The sequence below is a fragment of the Pinus tabuliformis genome, chromosome J, assembly GCF_031772625.1.
Source record: "Pinus tabuliformis cultivar Carrire ecotype Pingquan chromosome J, CPIR1, whole genome shotgun sequence".
In the NCBI taxonomy this organism is placed as follows: domain Eukaryota; kingdom Viridiplantae; phylum Streptophyta; class Pinopsida; order Pinales; family Pinaceae; genus Pinus; species Pinus tabuliformis.
The window spans coordinates 1247385961-1247407545 of record NC_142295.1 but is presented as its reverse complement, the minus strand read 5'-3'; positions in this window follow the sequence as shown (position 1 = coordinate 1247407545).

Here is a 21585-nt window from a genome sequence, read left to right as displayed (position 1 = left end):
CCATGAAAAGCCGGAGGAATGACCAACCTCTAATAGAATATAGCAATCATTGTGAGAGATCCATCTCACTCCAAACCTACCTTCCGGATATATATATTCCAGCCAAAAATTACCTACAGTCAAGGAAATGATGAAGATTAAAACCCTGAAACTGAGCGGAAATAAGTACTCAGTAGAGAAGAGCATTCATGGAGAGCATGCTTAGCTGAGATGAAGAATACCCAAGCAAAGGGAGGCTAAGCACACCTGGAAGAATATGGAAACAGTTGTTAGGAGTTCATTCTGGGTAAATTTAAATGAAACCATTCATATCACAACAAGTCATTACCTCCTGAACACAATAGGACTCCAAACGCGTCCTTGCTAAGCGAATAGACCAAATGTTCATAATTTTACCTGCGTTCAAGAGCTGAGTAAGTGGAAATAGGGATGTATGTTTGAGAATTAAAATATGCTAGGTGGGTTTGGGTGCCTTCATCGCCCTCCATACTATACCTAGAGGCCTATGGATATTGTCCATGTGAGGGAGCCGATTCATACCACCGTCCTCCATCCAGGTCGCCCTACAGTCGCGGAGCTGAGCTACAGGACCTCCCTTTCGTCCAAATGACAAAAACTTCTCACAATGTTTTCATTATTCCATAGTGTCAAACCCCAGACCATGAAAGTAGTGGATCCTCCCCGTTTCTACGGTGTATGTTAGGCTAGGTGCCTAGGGGCCTAGATTTTTCTGCCAGGTCCCTTCGACAGTAAATGAAAAAACTACAGTGTTAGCGGGACCTCGAGTTCCTCTCCGCATTTATGGCGATTCAATACCCAGAGTGTGCGCCAGTAAGGAGAGATTAATTACATTATGGATGACTGTACCTTTTTTCTTTTAACTTAATTGGCAAATGACCTGAAGCCTTCGATCATGGTTAGAACTCTGTAATATTCATGGAGTTTAATACTAATAAATTTTTTTAATTAGTTTTATGTATTATTCTGTTACAAATGGTATCAGAGCGACAAGTTCGCACACTGAGACTTCTGGGATCAATATATACATATAGATATGAAAAAAAAAAAATTGTATATACATCTGTAATAAATAACTGAGTAAGTGTGAACGTGAACACAGAGACAGAGATCTGCACCCAAAGGGAAGAAATGCAGAGGAGTTCTAGACCATTGAATCAACCAGAAGAAATGTATGTAGGGGCCAACCCGGACATATGGATACAGCTGCGAGAGGAATCTCACCAAGCCAATGTTGCTCTCCTTGAAACAGTTCAACAATTACATGTGGAGATGAAAAACCTAAGGATGGACAAAAAATGACTAAGCCGAGAACAAGAAAGAATCCTCAAAAGTCTGTCTGACTGACAAAATCAACGGGGACCGGATCCCAGTGTAGAGGATAGGGAAAGGACTCCAACAACCCATCATGGTGAAGATAATGCAGAGTCAGCCAAAGGGCACAGAGAATATGAGGAAGGACATTCGGATAATGTTTTCGACCAGCGTAAGACCAAGAAATAGAAAATGGAATTACAAGGCGAGTTTAAAAAGATAAAATTGTTGCTCTTTGAAGGAGAATCCAAAGAAGCAGTTGAAGCCTATTTAATCGACATGAGTAAGTACTTTCAGATTTATGACTACACTGAAAAATTTAAAGCACAGCTGGCAGTTTATCAAGTAAGGGGTAAGGCCACCCTTTGGTGGGAAGAAATCAAAACCGTGAGAAAAATTGATGAGGAACAAGTTACGTGGCAAGAATTTCAGAAGGATTTCAAGGATAAGTATCTAACGAAGTAGTACTATGATGAAAACACAAAGGAATTCCATGAACTGAGGTTGGGAACCTTGACCATGGATGAATACGTGAAGAGATTTACTTCCCTATTACGATACGTTTCATATATACAAGAAGAAAAAGCCAAGATTCAGTGATTTATTAGCAATCTACCCAATTTTATGAAGGAAAAATTAGAATTTTATTATCCGAGGACAATGGATGATGCGGTTCAAAAAGCCTGCATCTATTTTTTTTTTTTTTTTTTTAGCAAGGTCGAGTAGTTGATATATTACCAAAAGTTGTGATGGACCAAACTCCTATTACAATCGACTGTAGCATTATAGAAAACTAAGCAGTGAGATAGGAGTGCAGTCCCATCTCCTATGCTTGAGTTCAAAACTTCACATATTTTTATGACTATTCTTGAGTACTGCCTAACAAATTGACCTACTAGGAAAGTAAATTTACCTATCATAGATTCTTTGATACTTTTTCATGGCTTGTAGATTGATTGTTCCTGAGTTGACTGGTTCTTCTTGTCATAATTGACCGAGTTCTCTCCTTAATTGCTCATAGTGTTGTTTTTGTAATATGCCACTGCTTCTTCTAGACGATTGCATTTGGTTTTTAGTGCCATAATCTCTTCTTTCTGCATTGCCATGTTTCTTTTCTAGTAGCTATAATCCATTCTCATTTCGTTTCTGACATCCTTGAGTGACTCTTGTAGTCATTGAATCATGAATTTGTTCGCTTTTCATGCTGGACATGCATCATTCCTTCCTGCCTTCTCAATTGGGTTGAATTCCATTTGTTTTCTTTTCTTTTTCTTCCTCTTGTGCTGCTTACTGCTCCTTGTTTTGCTGTGCTTCCTGGATCTTGTTTTGCCTTAGATAATACTTCCTCTACTAACGCTGACCACGTTTCTTTTTTCCTACATTTTCCTACCTGTTGTAGCTTTGTTCCTGTGTATGACAGTAAAAGAATGGGGCCGAAGCCTGGTTATGACAGTCAGGGAGAAGGGCCGAAATGGAGGGAGGGGCAGATGATAGGTGGGGATGCTTAGAGAGGATTTGTGCTGCGATGGAGAGTAGTTGTTTGAAGGGAGTGACAGGATGCGGGAGTCATGGACTAAGAAAGAAGGGAGGGAGGGGCTTAGAAAGGGCAGAAATACTGTGCACTAGACAAGGGAGATGAAGATCTCTTCATGAACGTCGTGGACTGAGAAAGAAGGCAGGGAGGGTCTTAGACAGGGTGACAACACTATGCGTTAGATAGGGGAGATGGAGATCTCTTCATGAACAAGATTTTGCCTTATACTGGAGTTGCTTGTGGTGTTCGAATTCCCTCTATTCTTATAGCGATTGAGAGTAACCTGGGGTCTACGATTAATGGGATGGAATGTTGCTTGGTTCTTGTGACCAAGATTGTACTTTGCTCATGGGAATTTCTAAACTATTATGATGTTTCCTTTGCCTTCTCATGATTTTCTACCTTTCACTGCAACGATGTGTCCTTTGTTGATTTCTGTCTGCTGATAATTGTTTTGTTTCTTTTGTCATTGTGCTTTGTTCCTTGTTTTTGGTGGGCTTCATACTTATGATCTTTTGCTGATTATTATGGAACAAAATTGTGATATTCCTCATGATTTTCACGAACATTCCCTTCATTTTTTTTCACTGCTTGATTTGAAAAATAATCCACCTATTGATTGTGTATTCTCAAGACATGTCTAAAGATTACATCGCCAGATCCTTCTAAGTTCTTCCTGATTCTTGTAAAAATTCTGCTCATGAACTCATTACTTGGGTTTTTGTTTCGGGCCATTGCCTCTATTATTATAGGATTTTGTATTTCTCTTTTTTTTTAATTATTCTTGCTCCCATCAACAAGCTGTATGCTTCAGCCTTATTATTTGATATTTTTCCCAGCCCCCATTCATATGCGACATTTTCTTTCCCATCAGGATCAAGGATTATCCCCCCTGTCCCTGCCTTTCCCAGATTATGCTTTGAGGCCCCATCAAAGTATAAGAAATATCTATTCTGATTTTTTTTCCAATTTGCGAGTTCCTCTTCACTCATTCTTATTTTCCAAATATTTCCTGAGTTTATCTTCCTCTGTCCTTTTTGTCCATTATTATTTATTATGGCTTTGCTGAGCCAATCTCGCTCTTCTTGTTGAAGAGTGTTGTAATCTGTTGGTGTTGTTCCTTTGACATTGAGATTTCAGAATTTAATCCCCACTTTTTGAGAGGGTCTTCCCTATTCTTGGAGTTTGATTTTTGAAGATGCACTTGTTTCATGTCAACCAAATTTGGCAACATAGAACTACTGGAATGCATTTCCATATTCTCTGAATTGTGACTTTGTTCTTTGTTGTATATGGATAGGTCTTCTCTAAATTTGAAGAAAATACGGCAAAGGTTTTTCAAAATTTATAGTTATTTCCAAGGGGTTTATAAGTTGTTGCCAACATTCTTTGGCAAAAATGCATTCTTGGAATAAATCTTGAATGTTTTCTTTGGCCTGCAGGCATAATGGGCATCGTGATGGGCCTTGAAAGCCTTTTTTTTAAGTTTTCATTGGTCAGGATCTTCCCTTTTAAAAGATTCCAGATGAACATTTTGATCTTAGGGAAACTTTCTGATTTCCAGGCTATTTTCCAAGAATCTTAATCTTGTTGATTTGGTTGTTCTTGTAGGATTTTGTATCCAGTCTTGACTGTGTATTGCCCACCACTTGGATCCCAAAGGTAATCATCTCCCTCATCATTGTTGATTGGTGCTACCCCTTTTAGGAGCTGCCTAATTTTGCTCCATTGCCCTTCCAGGTTTGCGGGGATTGTTGAAATTTTCCAGTCTTGCCATTCCTTTTGGTTCCATAGAGAAATTGAGTGTAAAGTGTTGAGACCTTTTCCTTTCATCCACTCTTGGATGCCTTCAATTTCTGGATGAGTCTTCAGTGGTTCTTTTCTCATGATTCTGTCCTCCCAAATCGATATTGTTTTTCCATTGCCTGGGATTTTAGAGATGTAGTTACTCATTAGAGGATTTTTTTTTTACTAGCTTCCATGCTTGAGTACATTGTCTTATTGGGATATTTCCATTAAGCAGTCTTTTCCTGGAACCATCCATGTATTTTGAGATGAGATTTTTTTTCCACCAGCTCTCTTTTCCTGTTGTTAGTGTTGCTACACTTTCAGTGTTTAAGGGTTAAAATCATGTTGGAAAATGTTGGTTTTGGTTGATAAGGAGCTCATGGCAGTTCATTTTACTCTTCCCCTTTTCATTTTTCCCTACTCTCCCTTAACCCCGTTGTTGCCATTTTCCTCTATTATCCTTATAAACCCGTTATAATTCTATTTCTCAGGCTCTCGGGCTTCTTTTTATTTAGAACCCTTTAAACCCCGTTACCCTTTATAAAGGCCCGATAACCTTTTAAAAGCTCGTATTAATCCATTTTTTGTTTAAAACCTCGGTGCGATGGCCCTAACCCTTTAGAAACGAGCATATTATAAAAATTATATAGCCCAGGCCCGTCCCTTGCCTGTCACGTCATCCAAAGCACATTCTATAATGCTGGCCATCCGATCATCCTGCCATATCATTCGACGACGTACGCAGCCCCTGCTCCCACAAACTACGCATCCGTTAGTCAGCGGGGAAGGCGGTTTCACCGCTGTCCCGTCAGCCACGCATCGTTATACTACTGCATCGCACTGCCTCGTACGAATACTACTGCACTCGATAAGCGGTGCGAGGAACCGCCCACCCTCAAAATCGCTCGTCTCATACGTCTCCCCGCCGACTATCTACCCTGCAACTTCTGCGTGCGATGACCGTCGGATCTGCCCAGCGGTGATCTGACGACCCTCATTCACCCCGTTCATTCATCTCCCAATAGCCTTCATAATTAAATCTCCTCTGTTGATTTTTATCATTTGACGGCCCATGTTCATTCACTTGTCTGCGCTATTTCCCGATAGCTACCTAAATCCAATCTATACCGTCCATTTTGTCATCCAGCGGCCAACGTTTTATCTCGGCTCCTATTCGTTTTCAAGGTATTTTAAAGTGTTCTCGGCCTGCCTTGTGCATGCAAAGGAGGGAGGGAAGCCATGATCTAGCGACCTGCGCATTAAAGCCCTCAGCTACTGTATTCAACGCAGTATACCTCCGAAGGACAAAAAGGACCACCTTGAGCAGATAAATTACTACAGCAGTTATTGAAAGTCATGCAGATAATACTTCACCTGTTCAAGGAGTACACTAGAGTATAGAAAGTGCCATTTTGTTCATTAAAACATTCAGATTGTAGCAGAAGACCCATATCTAACTATAAATGTGGTTGGTGGTCAATTAAGACACCTCCAAGCAAAGCCTATCAGAGCAATTTTGTAAGCAAATTCTATATATATTGAAAATCAAGATGTAATGGGGTTGATGAGTGTTATTTTGTTGTAAGCTTCAACTTCTGGAGACTGTAACTACTATGAGACCTGCAGCTTCTGGTCTTCATTTCTAGCTAATACAAGCTTCTTTTGCTATTGATTTCTCACTTTCCACTTCTTCTTCTTGTTCTAGGTTGTGCCTATTGCATTTATTCATGAGATGTTAATGTTTAACATTAGAGGGGCTTTCATCCCACCTATGTGTTAGGATTTAGCATGTATCATTGAATTTGTATGCAGGTTTTTGTTGTTTTAATTCCAAAGAGCTGTCATCCTATCTGTGTATTAGAAAACAGATTTACAAACCTCTTAACTGGTTGCAACTGGCCATCACAGGGTCCTGTATTATCTGCTGGTGTGATTAGTATTCTCCATAATCACATTTTCTTTAAAATTGTGAGTAATCGGTGGTCTAAATCCTTGTAGTCTGGGGGTGTTCACCCATGTCTGGGGTTAAGCATAGTAGAAGTGGTTATCTAGCTTGAATATGCAGCATTTGTTTCATTCATCCACCATTTATCCAACATTTTGTTGAGTTTGTAATGTTCCCGAGCATCTCTGATATACAACCTAAGAGAGTTTCTTGGGGTGATAACATTAATTGACGCCGTTGTTGGGGAGAGGAAAATTGAAGCTCAGCTTCCCTGTGAGAACGCGATAGCTTCAATCTTTGATGACAGACAAGGTTTGAACACGGTTTCTGGTTGTAATCATCTGTCTAGCGACTCCATTGGAGGAATACCAACCTTTGGTGACTCCACATCGAAGTTCTAGCGCAGCTTGTGAGACACACTCGAAGAAATCCTCAGAAATCTCCAAATGGAACATTGCCTGACCCTGAGAGGATTGTCAAGTCGAAGAAATCTTCATAGAAAGGGGCATCAGGATCAGGTAAGCCTAAGAAATCTAATTCATCTCTGAAAGATAAATGTATAGCTGAATATTTACAGTTTGAAAATTTAGAGCACAACATTGTTAATAAGGAAAAACCTCCAGAGATTAGTTCAACCCCTTATGTAGTTAGTTCCCTTTAGAATCTTAGTCCATAGAAAGCTTCCCATTCAATCCAAAACATCCCTTTATCTCTGCCATCCATCACATTACTCCCTACCATTCAATCTGCTAGTATTCTTCCAAATATTCCAATCATGGTAGGACAGCAAGCAACTACGAGGATAGAAAGAATTGTAGCTACCAGATATGGACCTTTAGTCTTGCCTACTCCTTTAAATCCTATGCCTGTAGGAGAATATCAAAAATATATGCCTAAATTCACTGGAACAGAGGGAGTAACAACAGAAGAACATCTTGAAGCTTTTTAAGGTTATGCTGATAATTTAGATATAAGTGAAAATGATGTGTGGATGCGAGTTTTTGTCCAGAGCCTTGATGGAGAGGCTAGGAAGTGGTTTAGAGAATTACCCCAGAGATCTATAACAGATATTGAAGCATTAGATGATGCATTTTTGAAGCAATGGGGAGATAAAAAGGACTTGCTGTATTACCACACAGAGTTTGGTAACCTGAAGAGGGAAAATGGGGAATCAATACCTGATTTTAATAAAAGATTCAATTGAATGTATAGTAAGATACCAGCTGAGGTAAAGCCTACTCCTACCTCTTCCAAACTCACTTATGCCAATGCTTTTGACTCTAGTTTCTTCTTGTTGTAGAGAGAAAGGAGATGTGCTATGTTGGCAGACATGCAGGATGCAGCCCTAGAAGTAGAGTCCAATATCATGGCTGCAGAGAAACTAAAGAATCAAGCTGACAGGAGAAGGCAAAGAATTCATGCTTCTACCTCTTCTATATCATCTTCAGAGCCTAAATTAGACAAAATGACTAATATGATCGAGTCATTGGCTACTGAAATTTCTAAGCTAAAGGTTGAGAAGAACTCAGGGAAAACAAGGCAGCATAACACTTTTGCTCCAAGAAATCCAAATCCATTCAGAAGAGCAAATGAGTAGTTACAAATAATGCAGAGGGGTGAAGATTCAAAAGAAGATCAGAAAGTCAAAGCTCCTTTCCAAAATGTAGTCATGGAGGAGGAACAATTTGAAGAAGATGAGGATGAGATTCACTGTATGGAAGATAAAGGCAGCATTGCATTTTTGACATTAGCTGAATATGAACAAGCATTGTTGTAGGAACAAAACACTTAGGAATGGGATAGAGAAGTTGTCCTACAAACTGGTGACCAGCAGAGATATAATCTAAGATCTAATGCAAAAAATGCCAAGGAGAATCCTACCCAAAGAGTTTTTGTCCAAGAAGAATCACAGAGTGTCAAGCAGAGAAAGCTAGCAACTGATCCAGTCATCCTGAAAACTCTAGTTCAAGAGGTAAAAAGTTCTAATAAGTCATATTCTTCTTTCAGATTTGAGTCAGAAGTTCAGAAATTGAAAATATCTGTGCCTCTGGTTGAGTTGGTGAAGAGTGAAGTATTTAGGAAGCCTATCCTTGAAGCCCTTGACCTAGAAACCAAACAAGCCTCCACTGACTCTGTCAATTTGCAAGATGACAAGCCTGCCATTGTGCTCAATCCCATGATTGAACCTGGTGATAATAATTCTCCATCTTTTTATGTCTCCTTGACCATTCATGACAAAATCCTTCACAATTGCCTGCGAGACACAAGGGCCAGCCACAACTTAATGCCTAAAGCTGTCATGGAAGAGTTAGGCCTTGATATCACCAGACCCTATCATGATTTATTCTCTTTTGATTCAAGGAAGGTGAAATGCCTAGGATTGATCAAAGATCTGGCCATTACCTTAACTCGGCTGCCCATGAAGAGTATGATGATGGATATTGTGGTAGCAGATGTCCCTCCTAAGTTTAGCATGCTGCTGTCCAGAGGATGGATTAAGAGACTATGTGGGACACTACAAAATGATCTATCTTATGCCACTGTCCCGGTTTTTGGAGGAGAAAGCAGGAGATTATATAGAGAAGCACAGTCGGCATACATCATCAGTGATGAGAAGAATCCTATGAAGCATCCTATATATGAAGTGGACACTGATTTTGGAGCATGTATTCTACAAATAGAAGAATTTCAGAAGGCCGAAATGCAGATTAGGAAACCAACAATTCAGGCCAAGGAAGAGCAAGGAAGTCAGGTTTGGGAGATGTTCTTTGATGGAGCATGTTCCAAGGAAACTGTAGGAGCAGGGGTGGTGCTAGTATCTCCTCAACAAGAAATCATTCAACTGTCTTTTAAATTGGTTTTCCAAGTGACAAACAATATAGCAGAATATGAAGCACTGTTATTGGGCCTTAACACAGCAAAAGACAGAGGAATCAGGAATCTGAAGGTGTTTGGAGATGCTGATTTGATCATTCAGCAAATTAATAAAACATTTCAAGTAAAGCATCCAAATTTGAGGGCATACAGAGATGAGGTATGGAGAATCAAAGATTCCTTTGATTATTTCTGTATTTCATACATTCCTAGAGGAAAATCAGCTTGCCGATTCCCTTGCTGTCTCTGCTAGTCTATTTATACCTCCCATGCCTCCCAAATTAGTTTATGAAGTCAAAATCAAGTACAAACCTTCCTTGCCTGATAATGTCCACCATTGGAAAGTTTTTGAAGATGATAATGAGTTGAATAGGTTCCTTCAAGTCGTTGATGAGTTTTCTGAATTGCAAATTGATCAAGATAATGAAGCCTTGTTAGAAAACCCCCAATCCCAGCTTAGAAATAAAATTGGTAAAGACAACATTGTGCAGCTTCCTAGTAACCATATTCCAAAGGGTCTAATTCCTCTAGAAAGACTGTTTGACCAAAATGATGTGCCTTACAAGGCTGCCGAAAAAGATGACCAATCTGAAGTCTGTAAGAATGATATAGGAAGTCCAAGTCAGCCTAAATATGTAAATTTGTCCACTCATTTGTCTGCTGATCAAAGTGTTGAATACTGCAATTTAATGAGGCAATTTGCTGATGTGTTTGCCTGGGAGTATAGCGACCTGAAAACGTATAACAAGAATATAATTCATCATAAAATCCCTCTGGAGAAAGACACAGTACCATTCAAACAGAAGTTGAGACCAATAAATCCGATGCTTCTTCCTTTAATTGAAAAAGAAATTAAAAAATTGCTAGCTGCCAAGATCATTGTCCCGCTCAGGTATTCAAAATGGGTAGCCAATTTGGTAGTAGTGACAAAGAAGAGTGGAGAAATCAAACTGTGTGTTGATTTCAGAAATCTAAACAAATTCTCCAAGAAAGACAACTATCCTCTGCCAAAAATGGAGCACTTGTTGCAAAAGGTCTCAGGAGCTAAAGTGATGTCATTTTTAGATGGATTTTCAGGCTTTAATCAGATTGTTGTGCACCCAGATGATCAAGAAAAGGCTGCATTGACCACTCCTTGGGGCACCTTTATGTATGCCAAAATGCCATTTGGATTGATGAATGCTAGAGCCACCTTTCAGAGAGCTATGGATATAGCATTTGTGGGAGAGAAGGACAAATTTGTACTTATCTACGTTGATGATATAACAGTTTACTCCAGTAGCCATCAAAATCATTTACAACATTTGAAAAAAGTGTTTCTAAAGTGCAAGAGGTTTGGAATCTCAGTCAATCCCAAAAAATCACAATTTGATTTAGAAGAAGGCAAGCTGTTAGGACATGTTGTGTCTGCTGCAGGTTTTCAAATTGACCCAGAAAGAGTCAAAGCAATTCAGACCTTGTCTTTCCCTAGATCAAAGAAGGATATCCAGTCCTTTCTGGGTAAAATTAACTTTATAAGGAGGTTTATCCCAAATTTTGCTAAATTAGTGAAGCATATTACCTCCATGTTAAAGAAAGGGTCAGAGGTAAGGTGGACTAAAACAACAAGAAAATCATTTGATTCCATCAAAAAAGCCATTATGGAGGCTCCCACATTAAGCAGCCCTGATTACAGCAAGGAGTTCCATATATTTTCTTTTGCCTCTGAAGACACCATTGCAACTGTTTTATTGCAGGCAGATGAAGAAGGTTCAGAACATCTAGTATCATTTTTCAGCAAGAATTTGAGGGATGTTGAACTGAGGTATGATATTATGGAGAAACATGCATATGCTCTTATTAAATCCTTAAAGGCTTTCAGAGTTTATATCTTGCATTCAAAGATAATTGCATATGTGCCTTCTGCTGCAATAAAAGATGTCTTGAATCAACCTAATGTTGATGGAAGAAGGGCAAAATGGATTGCAAAAATGATAGAATTTAATATTGAGCTGAAGCCCACCAAGCTGGTCAGAGGTTAGGGTCTTGCCAAATTATTAGCTGAAGAAAATTGCAGATCGTTAGACATTGATTTCCTATGCACAATTGCAGAAAATGGTCAAATAGAAGAAGAGGAAGCAGCTGAAACAGAGAGAAAGCAATCAGTCGTTGAGAATCTAGCTTCATGTAACTGGTATGCTGAAATAATTAATTTTTTGTTGAAGCTAGAGATCCCTTCAGGATTTACTCAAAGTTAGGCTAGAACTTTAAAACTTAGAGCAGCAAAATTTTGCATTATGGAAAATCTTCTCTACTGGAGGGATCCATCTGGAATATTTTTGAGGTGTCTGGACAAAGAAAAATCAAAAGAAGTTATGCAGTAGTTTCATAACAGCATGTGTGGAGGGCACCATTATTGGAAAACTACAGCCCATAAAATTCTCAAAGCTGGGTACTATTGGCCCACTTTATTTCCTGATGTATTTGTTTTTGTTAAATATTGTGACAGGTGCCAAAGATTTGAAGGAAAATAGCAGTTGAAGTCCCTGCCCTTAAAACCAATAATTTCAAAAGGACCTTTTCAGCAGTGGGACCTGGATTTTATTGGAGAAATCAATCCACATTCCAGTGGCCAGCATAGATGGATATTAGTAGCCACTGACTATTTTACCAAGTGGATTGAGTCAGTCTCTACCAGGAAGGCTGATCACAATGTGGTCATGAAGTTTTTAATAGAGAATATCTTCAGCAGATTTGGTTGTCCACATAAATTAATAACAGATAATGCAGCAGCTTTCAGGGCAAAAGAACTGGTGGAAATGTGTGATTCTATGGGTATTAAACTTGTTCACTCCACCTCATATTACCCTCAAGGAAATGGTCTGGCAGAATCATCTAATAAAAGTCTGATCAGGATAATTAGAAAACTGTTAGAGGACAATAAAAATAATTGGGATTCAAAGCTCAAGTATGCACTATGGACTGATAGAGTGACCATTAAAAAATCCACAGGGAATTCTCCTTTCAAGTTGGTATATGGCACTGAGGTTGTATTCCCAATTCAATTAACTCTCCATGTGGCTAAATTCCTTCAAGAAGAGTAGGATGAGGAAGAAGACATGGCAAAGAGAATCACTGATCTAGCAGAAATACATCATATTAGAGAATAGTTGGTTGAAAAAGCTGCAGCACACCAAAGAAAGGTCAAGGAAGCCTTTGACAAAAGAGAAAAAATAGATAAGTTTCAGGTTGGTGACTTGGTTTTGAAGTGGGATGCATTAAAGGAGAAGAAAGGCAATCATGGGAAATTTGATGCTTTCTGGACAAGGCCTTTCATAATTTCACAGGTTCCAGGGAACAACACCTTCATACTAAAAAGTATGGAAGGAGAGACAGTTTTTGATGGCCCAGTTAATGGGCGGTTTTTGAAAGTTTATGTTGTTTAAAGTCTTTTGGCCTTAAAGGCTATAAATATTTTGTGTTTATTAGTTCTATGTAGGCACAGTAGACTCCATGCCCAATGGAACACTAGGAATTTTGGTTAATTGGTTTTCAGCTGGAAAGGCAATGGTCTACAAGTTCTTGAGACCTCACAGGGAGGATCTCATCTCCAGAAGGAGCTAGTTTTAGTGCTGGTACACTTTCAGTGTTTAAGGGTTAAAATTAGGTTGGAAAATGCTGGTTTTGGTTGCTAAGGAGCTCATGGCAGTTCATTTTACTCTTCCCCTTTTCATTTTTCCCTACTGTCCCTTAACCCCGTTGTTTCCATTTTCCTCTATTATCCTTATAAACCCGTTATAATTCTATTTCTCGGGCTCCCAGGTTTCTTTTTGCTTAGAACCCTTTAAACCCCGTTACCCTTTATACAGGCCCAAAAACCTTTTAAAAGCTCGTATTAATCCATTTTTTGTTTAAAACCTCGGCGCGATGGCCCTAACCCTTTATAAACGCGCATATGATAAAAATTATATAGCCCAGGCCCATCCCTTGCCTGTCACGTCATCCAAAGCACATGATATAATGTTTGTCGTCCGATCATCCCGCCATATCATCCGACGATGTACGCAGCCCCCGCTCCCACAAACCACACATCCATTAGTCAGTGGGGAAGGCGGTTTCCCTACTGTCTCATCAGCCACGCGTCGTTATACTACTGCATCGCACCGCCTCGTACGAATATCACTGTACCCGATAATCGATGCGGGGAAACAGCCCGCCCGTGAAACCGCTCGTCTCGTATGTCTCCCCGCTAACTATCTACCCTGCAACTTCTGCGTGCGATGACTATCGGATCTGCCCAGCGGTGATCCGACGACCCTCATATACCCCATTCGTTTGTCTCCCGATAGCCTTCATAATTAAATCTCTGTCGTTGATTTTTATCATCCGACGGCCCATGTTCATTCGCATGTCTGCACTATTTCCCGATAGCTACCTAGATCCAATCTACACCGTCCATTTTGTCATCCAGCGGCCAGCGTTTTATCTTGGCTCCTGTTCATTTTCAAGGTATTTTAAAGTGTTCTCGGCTTGTCTTGTGCACGCAAAGGAGGGAGGGAAGCCACGATCCAGTGAGTTGCGCATTAAAGCCCTTAGCTATTGTATTCAATGCAATGTACCTCCAAATGACAAAAAGGACCACCTTGAGCAGATAAATGACTGCAGCAGTTATTGAAAGTCATGCAGATAATACTTCACTTGTTCAAGGAGTACACCAGAGTATAGAAAGTGCCATTTTGTTCATTAAAACATTCAGATTGTAGCAGAAGACCCATATCTAACCATAAATGCGGTTGGTGGTCAATTAAGACACCTCCATGCATAGCCTAGCAGAGCAATTTTGTAAGCAAATTCTATATATACTGAAAAAAAAGATGTAATGGGGTTGATGAGTGTTATTTTTTTGTAAGCTTCAACTTCTGGAGACTGTAACTACTATGAGACCTGCAGCTTCTAGTCTTCATTTCTAGCTAATACAAGCTTCTTTTGCTATTGATTTCTCACTTTCCACTTCTTCTTCTTGTTCTAGGCTGTGCCTGTTGCATTTCTTCATGTGTTGTTAATGTTTAGCATTAGAGGGGCTGTCATCCCACCTCTATGTTATGATTTAGCATGTATCATGGAATTTGTATGTAGGTTTCTGTTGTTTTAACGCCAGAGAGCTGTCATCCTACCTGTGTATTAGAAAACAGATTTACAGACCTCTTAACTGGTTGCAGCTGGCCATCAGAGGGTCCTGTGTATCTGTTGGTGTGATTAGTATTCTCCATAATCACATTTTCTTTAAAACTGTGAGTAATTGGTGGTCTAAAGCTTTGTAGTCTGGGGGTCTTCACCCATGTCTGGGGTTAAGCATAGTAGAAGTGGTTATCTAGCTTGAATATGCAGCATTTGTTTCATTCATCCACCATTAATCCAACATTTTTTTGATTTTGTAATGTTCCCGAGAATCTTCGATATACAACCTAGGAGAGTTTCTTGGGGTTATAACACCTGTGATCAGTCTCCATACTATTTTCATTCCCAGGGCTACATTCATGAGCCCAGGTATCTGTATTAATAGGCCTCCTTGTTCATATGCTAGCATTACTTGCTCCCACCTACCAGGTTGAATTTTTTGTTTTCTTGCTTCCCTCCCTGCCATAAAAAGCTTCTTAAGATTAACTCCATTTGTTTGTGGGCACTTGCTGGGGCCATGATTGTTGCATATTGGTAGATAGGTAGTGTTGCAAGGAGTGCTTTGATTAATATTTCCCTTCCTGCCATATTTAGCCACATCATACCCCAGCTTTGTATTTTATTTTTCATTTTTTCAATATGTTTAGTCCATATTTTTGCCTTCATGTTCTCTTTTGAGATTTGAAGTCCCAGGTAAAAGAAGTGAGTCCATTTTTCTTGTACAGGGATTTCTAAGATCTGTGAAATCCTTTGCATGATTATGGAAGGGGTATTCCATCCATATATTCTGCATTTTGTGTTGTTTAAAAGGCCACATGAAACCTGTAAAAAATCATCCAAATTTTTTTTGAACCTTCTTGCTATTATTGTTGATGCCCCTCCCGGCAGCAATGTGTCATTAGCAAAAAGTGAGTGGTTTATTGTTTTTACTTCTTTTGCTATTATGAGCCCTGTGATGTTTCTTTATTTTCTTTGTTTTTCCAAGGCTCTGCTTAAAGTTTCTGCCATTATAATATATAGGAAGGGAGAGAGAGGACATCCTTGCCTGAGGCCTCTTATGCTTTGAAAAAATTCATCGGGCCTTCCATTTATGAGGGGGGCAATCCATGGAGTAGAGATGCATGCCTGGATGACTTCTATTATTTCTCTTGAGAATCCAAGTTGCTAGAGGAAAACCATTAGATATGGATGGCTGACCCTGTTAAATGCATTTGCCATATCTAATTTGATTATGATGCCTTTCTCTTATCTTAGCATACTAGAGTGTAAAGCTTCCTGTACAATAATTACATTACCTATGATTTCCCTGTTGGGCACAAATCCTCCTTGATTTTCAGATATGATTATTGGAAGCACTTCCTTGATTCTATTTGCAATTATTTTTGTTATTATCTTATAGGAGGAATTGAAAAGAGAGATAGGGCGAAACCTATTGAAAGTGGAGGGGTTTGACTCCTTTGGGACTACAGTAAGGTAGGAGGACTTTGTGTTGCTTCCTATTTTTTTTTTGAAGACATTCTTCACCATTCTTAAGAAGTCCTTTCTGATTGTATACCAATGAAATCTGTAGAATTCTATTGTAAAACCATTTGGCACTGGGGCTTTATCCGGATGCAGGCTCCATATAGCTTCCACTACCTCTTCTTCAGTGAGTTCTTTGCACATTTTTGTGTTTTTAAATCTTTTAATTTTTTTGTGTGTTGTAGGAAATCTTCATATTCAGTCGTTTCTTCTTTTGCTGAAAGTAAATTTTTGAAGTGCTTGTGGGCTGTTTTTTTTAATTCCTGTGCACCTTTGACCTCTTGACTTTCAACCTGTATTTTTTCTATTTGGTTCCTTGCTCTTCTAATCTTCATTGTGTTGTGGAAAAATGACTTATTTTTATCCCCTACCTTGAGCCATAGGCTTCTGCATTTCAGTCTGGCCTCTTCTTCTTCTTTCCTGTTTTCTCTGTATATTTCCCAAAAAATTTCCTTCTCTCTTAGATAATCTTGCTTTCCTTCTTCTTTGCATTCTTTTTCAATTTGCATGGTGTCCATTTTATGTTGTAACTCTTTTTTCTTTTCTTTTCCTTTTTTTTTTTATTTCATTTACTCTTGCCCATTCCTCTAGCTTGGCTCTTACATTTTTTAATTTTGTCTCCCAAATATACTGTGGTGATCCTGATACTCTTGGCTCCCATGCTTCCTTAATTAATTCACTAATTTCTGTATTGTTGTCCCAAATTGAGTTGTATCTAAATGGGAGCGGTCCTTGGTTTTCAATTTTTCCCATGACTATTGCCACCGGTTTATGGTCGAATGCCATGGTGTGTGAAATTTTTGATTTGATGGAGTTGTACACTGCTGCTATGTTTTCTTGTATCAGGATTCTATCCAACCTTTCTTTTATGTTTCTTTTGCCCACTCTTTTGTTGCTCCAGGTGTATTTCCCGTTGCTTGGAGGGATGTCTATTAAATTGTATTGTTCCATTATTTCTTCTAGATCATCCCTAGATGGGTCTGTGTGATATGTTCCTCCAAAGTTTTCTTCTATACTTCTTACCAAATTTAAGTCTCCTCCTGGGATTATTTTCCTAGCTTGTGTTTTTTTTAGTGCTTCTTTGATGGTGGCCCGGCATTGCTCTTTTTCCTTGTAGTGATTGGGGGCGTATATGTTTATGAAACTATACTTCTCTTTTGTATTGATTTGCATTATATTCATTTGTATCGAGTGCTAATATTTTTCTTGTTGTATTAATTCCCAGATTCCTTTCTTCCATATTGTGCAGATACCTCTTGACGCTCCTGTTGCCTGTATTGCTTCCCCTTCATAATTTATGATTTTTTTTTTTGATATTTTTTGTTTCTTCGTTATTTGTTTTTGTCTCCCGAATCACAAGGATGTATGGGTTTACTTTTTCCAGAATGTCTCTTGTGGCATTTTCTTTGAAGGATGATCCCATTCCTCGGCGATTCCAGGAGACCACTATCATTATTTGTGTGTTGGGTGGTGCATGGGTCCTTTCCCTCTTTGCTGTCTTTTTTTGATGTTTCCTGTACTCCTTCCTAAGAAGGTTTCCATAGGTTGCTGCGTTCCTAATTCCATTTCCTTTGTTGCTGCTTTGTCCCTCGGTTCTTTGTTTTTCTTTCTTCCTGCTTTTTTTTATATTCTACATTTGGGAGTGCTTCCTTTGACTGCTTTCTTGTTAGGATTCTGTCTACTGAGGCGGGGGGGGGTGGAGTATGGGTGTTTGAGACCAGAGGGGATGAAGGGGGGTTGGGAGTATGGTGTGGGGATCTGGATCTGGATCTGGGTCTAGGGGATTGGGGACTGAGGGATCCAGTGGGTCAAAAGGATTAAGGCTAGCAAGAGGATTGTTTTCTGCTTTTGGTGATAGAGGGTGGAGATCAGAGGACATGGTGGGCTGTGTAGAAGAATGATTTGGTTGTTTATTGATTGTCTTCTTTTTTTTAACTTGTTCCCATTTGTTTTCAAGATCTTCAATCTTTTCATTTTTTTTGTACATCTATTAGAAAAATGGCCATATTCGTGACATATCTTGCATTTGAAGGGGATTTGTTCATAATCCAGCTGTTGTATATGTGTCCACTGATCCACTTTGATTTTGATGGGTTATGGGAGCCCTTTCCCTAGATCCACTTCTACACAGATTCTGGCACATGAATGCATATTTTCCTTTGGCTCGCACTTGTCTATGTATTTCCCAACTACATTTCCTATGGCTTTAACTGAATCATCTCCCCATCAATGGAGGGGAAGATGCGGCAATCTAACCCAAACGGAGACGACTTTGGGTACATCCATTTCTGGATCGAAATCTAGCGTCCATCTATTTAAATACAGTCCCATTGTATCCATAAAGTAAGGGTCATTCCTAAATATCAGATCTCGATCCTCCTTGGTTTCAAAGTGAAAGGTGTAGTACCCTCTTCCACAAAACTTGATTGAGATTTTCCCATCTATTGACGTAGTCCAGTTCCTTTCTACCCATTTTTGAATAGTTTTGGGCGATGGCCATAACCCAGTAAACTTCCCGACTAATCCACATTCCAACAAGGAAAGTGCTGCTTTATGAGGAAGGGCAGGAGGGAGTGAGATTTCAGGGATGTCTTCCAATCTTTTAACAAACTTAGTGACTGATGGTCGGTTCTTTGCTGGTCCCGTTGCAGAAATGAGAGAGGCGAAAGCTTTTGTTGTTCCTTCATTTTCTTGCTGGTGGTTTGAAAGAGGCTCTCCGTCCTCTAATGAGTCCATGTTTCTCGATCCTCAGCAATAGGAGGCTGCTGAGGGGCAATTGTGTGCTGCTTGCTGCGTTTTTTGGCTAGGGCTGCGTATTTCCTTAGCGGCTAGCAACACGGTTTTTTTAATTATGAAAAGCCCACATCTATTACTAGAAAATTAGACGGAAGAATGAAGGTTCCAAAGGAGCAATAAGCAGAGAAGGAAAGAATTTACCCCCAAGAAAACAGATAAAGAACATTAAAGGAAAGAATATACAACAAAGAACATTCAACAAATTTCCAAGGAACCAGCTAAAAGTTACATCCTACACCGAAAAATGGACAGTCTGAGGGAGTTAATAAACCTGTTAATGACCAACAACCAAAACAACCTCTGCAATGTTGGGGATGTGGAGAATCCCATTACTACAAAAATTGCCTGCACAGGGCCAAAACAGAACAACTTTCAAATATGCAAGAGGCCTCCATAGTTGGAGATGTAGCGATGAGCATGCCCAGAATTAACGTTGCTCTGGACGATCATCAAGCAGAATACCAACCCACCATGATCGAGTATGAAGGTATGATTGCTGATCAATTTGTTTCTGTTTTCTTTGATCCGGGTGCTAGCTTAAGCTATATAAATCCTAAAGTGGTAGATAAATTCCAGATGCAAAGCAAAAAGTTTAAGAAACCTTGGTTAGTCCAACTAGCCACAAGGACGAAAAGAAGGGTATCTGCGAAAACAAACCATTGTCCTATAACAGTTTCAGGACAATCAATCCATGTTGACCTTAATGTACTCCCTTTAGGCTCCTATGATGTACTAATAGGGATGGATTGGTTGGAAGGGTGTTGGTCCCTAGTCGATTGTAAAAATTAATCTATAAGTTATCTCACAGAATCAGGACAGAGAAAGGAAACACAAGGGATCATGAAAAATATTAATCTACACCCTATTAATGCTAATGAGTTGGGAAGATGTATTAGGAAGGGTTGTCAGGTTTATGGTGTCCAAGTAGGATATACCAACTCAAAGAGTAATATGACCTCCTTGGAAGCTATTCTTGTGATCCAAGACTTCGAGGATGTGTTCCCTAAATCCATTCCTAGATTGCCACCCAATCGTGACATTGATTTCACCATTGAATTGATACCAGGAGAAGCTCCTGTTTTAGGTGCTCCTTCTCGCATGAGTATCCCTTAGCTAACAAAACTCAAAATGAAGCTTCAACAACTTCTGGATAAAGGATACATTTTCCCCAGTGTATCCCCTTGGGGAGTCGACATACTATTTGTGTGAAAGAAGTACAGAACCTTGAGGCTATGCATTGATTATCGTCAGTTAAATAAACTGATTATAAAAAATAAATATCCCTTACCACGTATTAACGACCTATTTGATCAAGTGCAGGGAGCAAGCATATTCTCAAAAATTGACCTGAGGTCTGGCTACCACCAGATAAGGATAAAGGAAGAAGATATTTGCAAAACTACATTTTGAACTCATTACTACCATTACGAGTTCGTAGTATTGCCTTTTGGCCTTACTAACGCTCCAGATACTTGTATGAGTCTGATGCATAGTATTTTTCAGTCGTTTTTAGATAAATTTGTGTTGATTTTCATTGATGATATACTGATTTATTCTAAAAACCGGGAGGAGCATGAAAAGAACTTGAGAATGGCATTGCAGATTTTGCAGGATAATCAGCTATATGCTAGGTATAGCAAGTGTGACTTTTTCAAAGGTCAGATACAGTATCTGGGTCATGTGATTTTGGCCGAGGGAATAGCGATGGATCTAGAAAAGATCAAAACGATTATGGAATGGACCACTCGGAAGAATGTTGCTGATATTAGATAATTTTTGGGCCTAGCCGACTACTACCGTCGATTCATTAAAGGGTTTTCGAAAATAGCCTTTCCTATGACCTATCTACAGAAAAGGGGCGTACCTTCCGATGGACAACTAAACGTCAGCAAAGTTTTGAGCAGTTAAAAGAGTTACTTACTACTATCCTGTACTAAAGGTAGCAGATTCAGAAAAGACTTTTGTGGTTTGCACAAATGCAAGCAAGGAGGGTGTCGACGGGGTACTAACTTAGGAGGGAAAATTTATAGTGTGTGAATCATGCAAATTGAAAGAATACGAACAGAGATACTCTGCTTATGATCTCGATTTGACAATAGTAGTGCATGCACTCAAAATGTGGCGACACTACCTACTAGGAAAGAAATTTTTGTTGCTAACTGATCATAGCAACCTTACTAATTTATTTAACCAATATAGTTTAAACGCTCAACAGGCTAGATGGACTGCATTCTTGAGTGAATTCGACTTTGACATGAAGCACCTTAAGGGGAAGGAAAATCAAGTGGCCGATGCATTAAGCAGAAAATTACATTGCATTTATGAAGTACAATACAATCAAGCATGATCTAACCTGTTAGATGTCATCAGAGAAGCATCCCTCAAAGACCCAAAATATGTCTTTCTTTGACAGCAAGCCTCGAAAGCTCGGGAAAAAGCGGAACAGTCTGATTACAGTATTAATATTGAAAAAATGTTAACATTCAGAAACATAATATATATTCCTAATCAGAATTCTGTGAAGCAATTATTATTGGATGAGTTCCATAGGAAGCCTTGCCCCACTAACCCTGGATACTAGAAACTATTTTCTGCCATCACAAAAAGTTATTTCTGGCCAGGTTTAAAGAAGGATGTT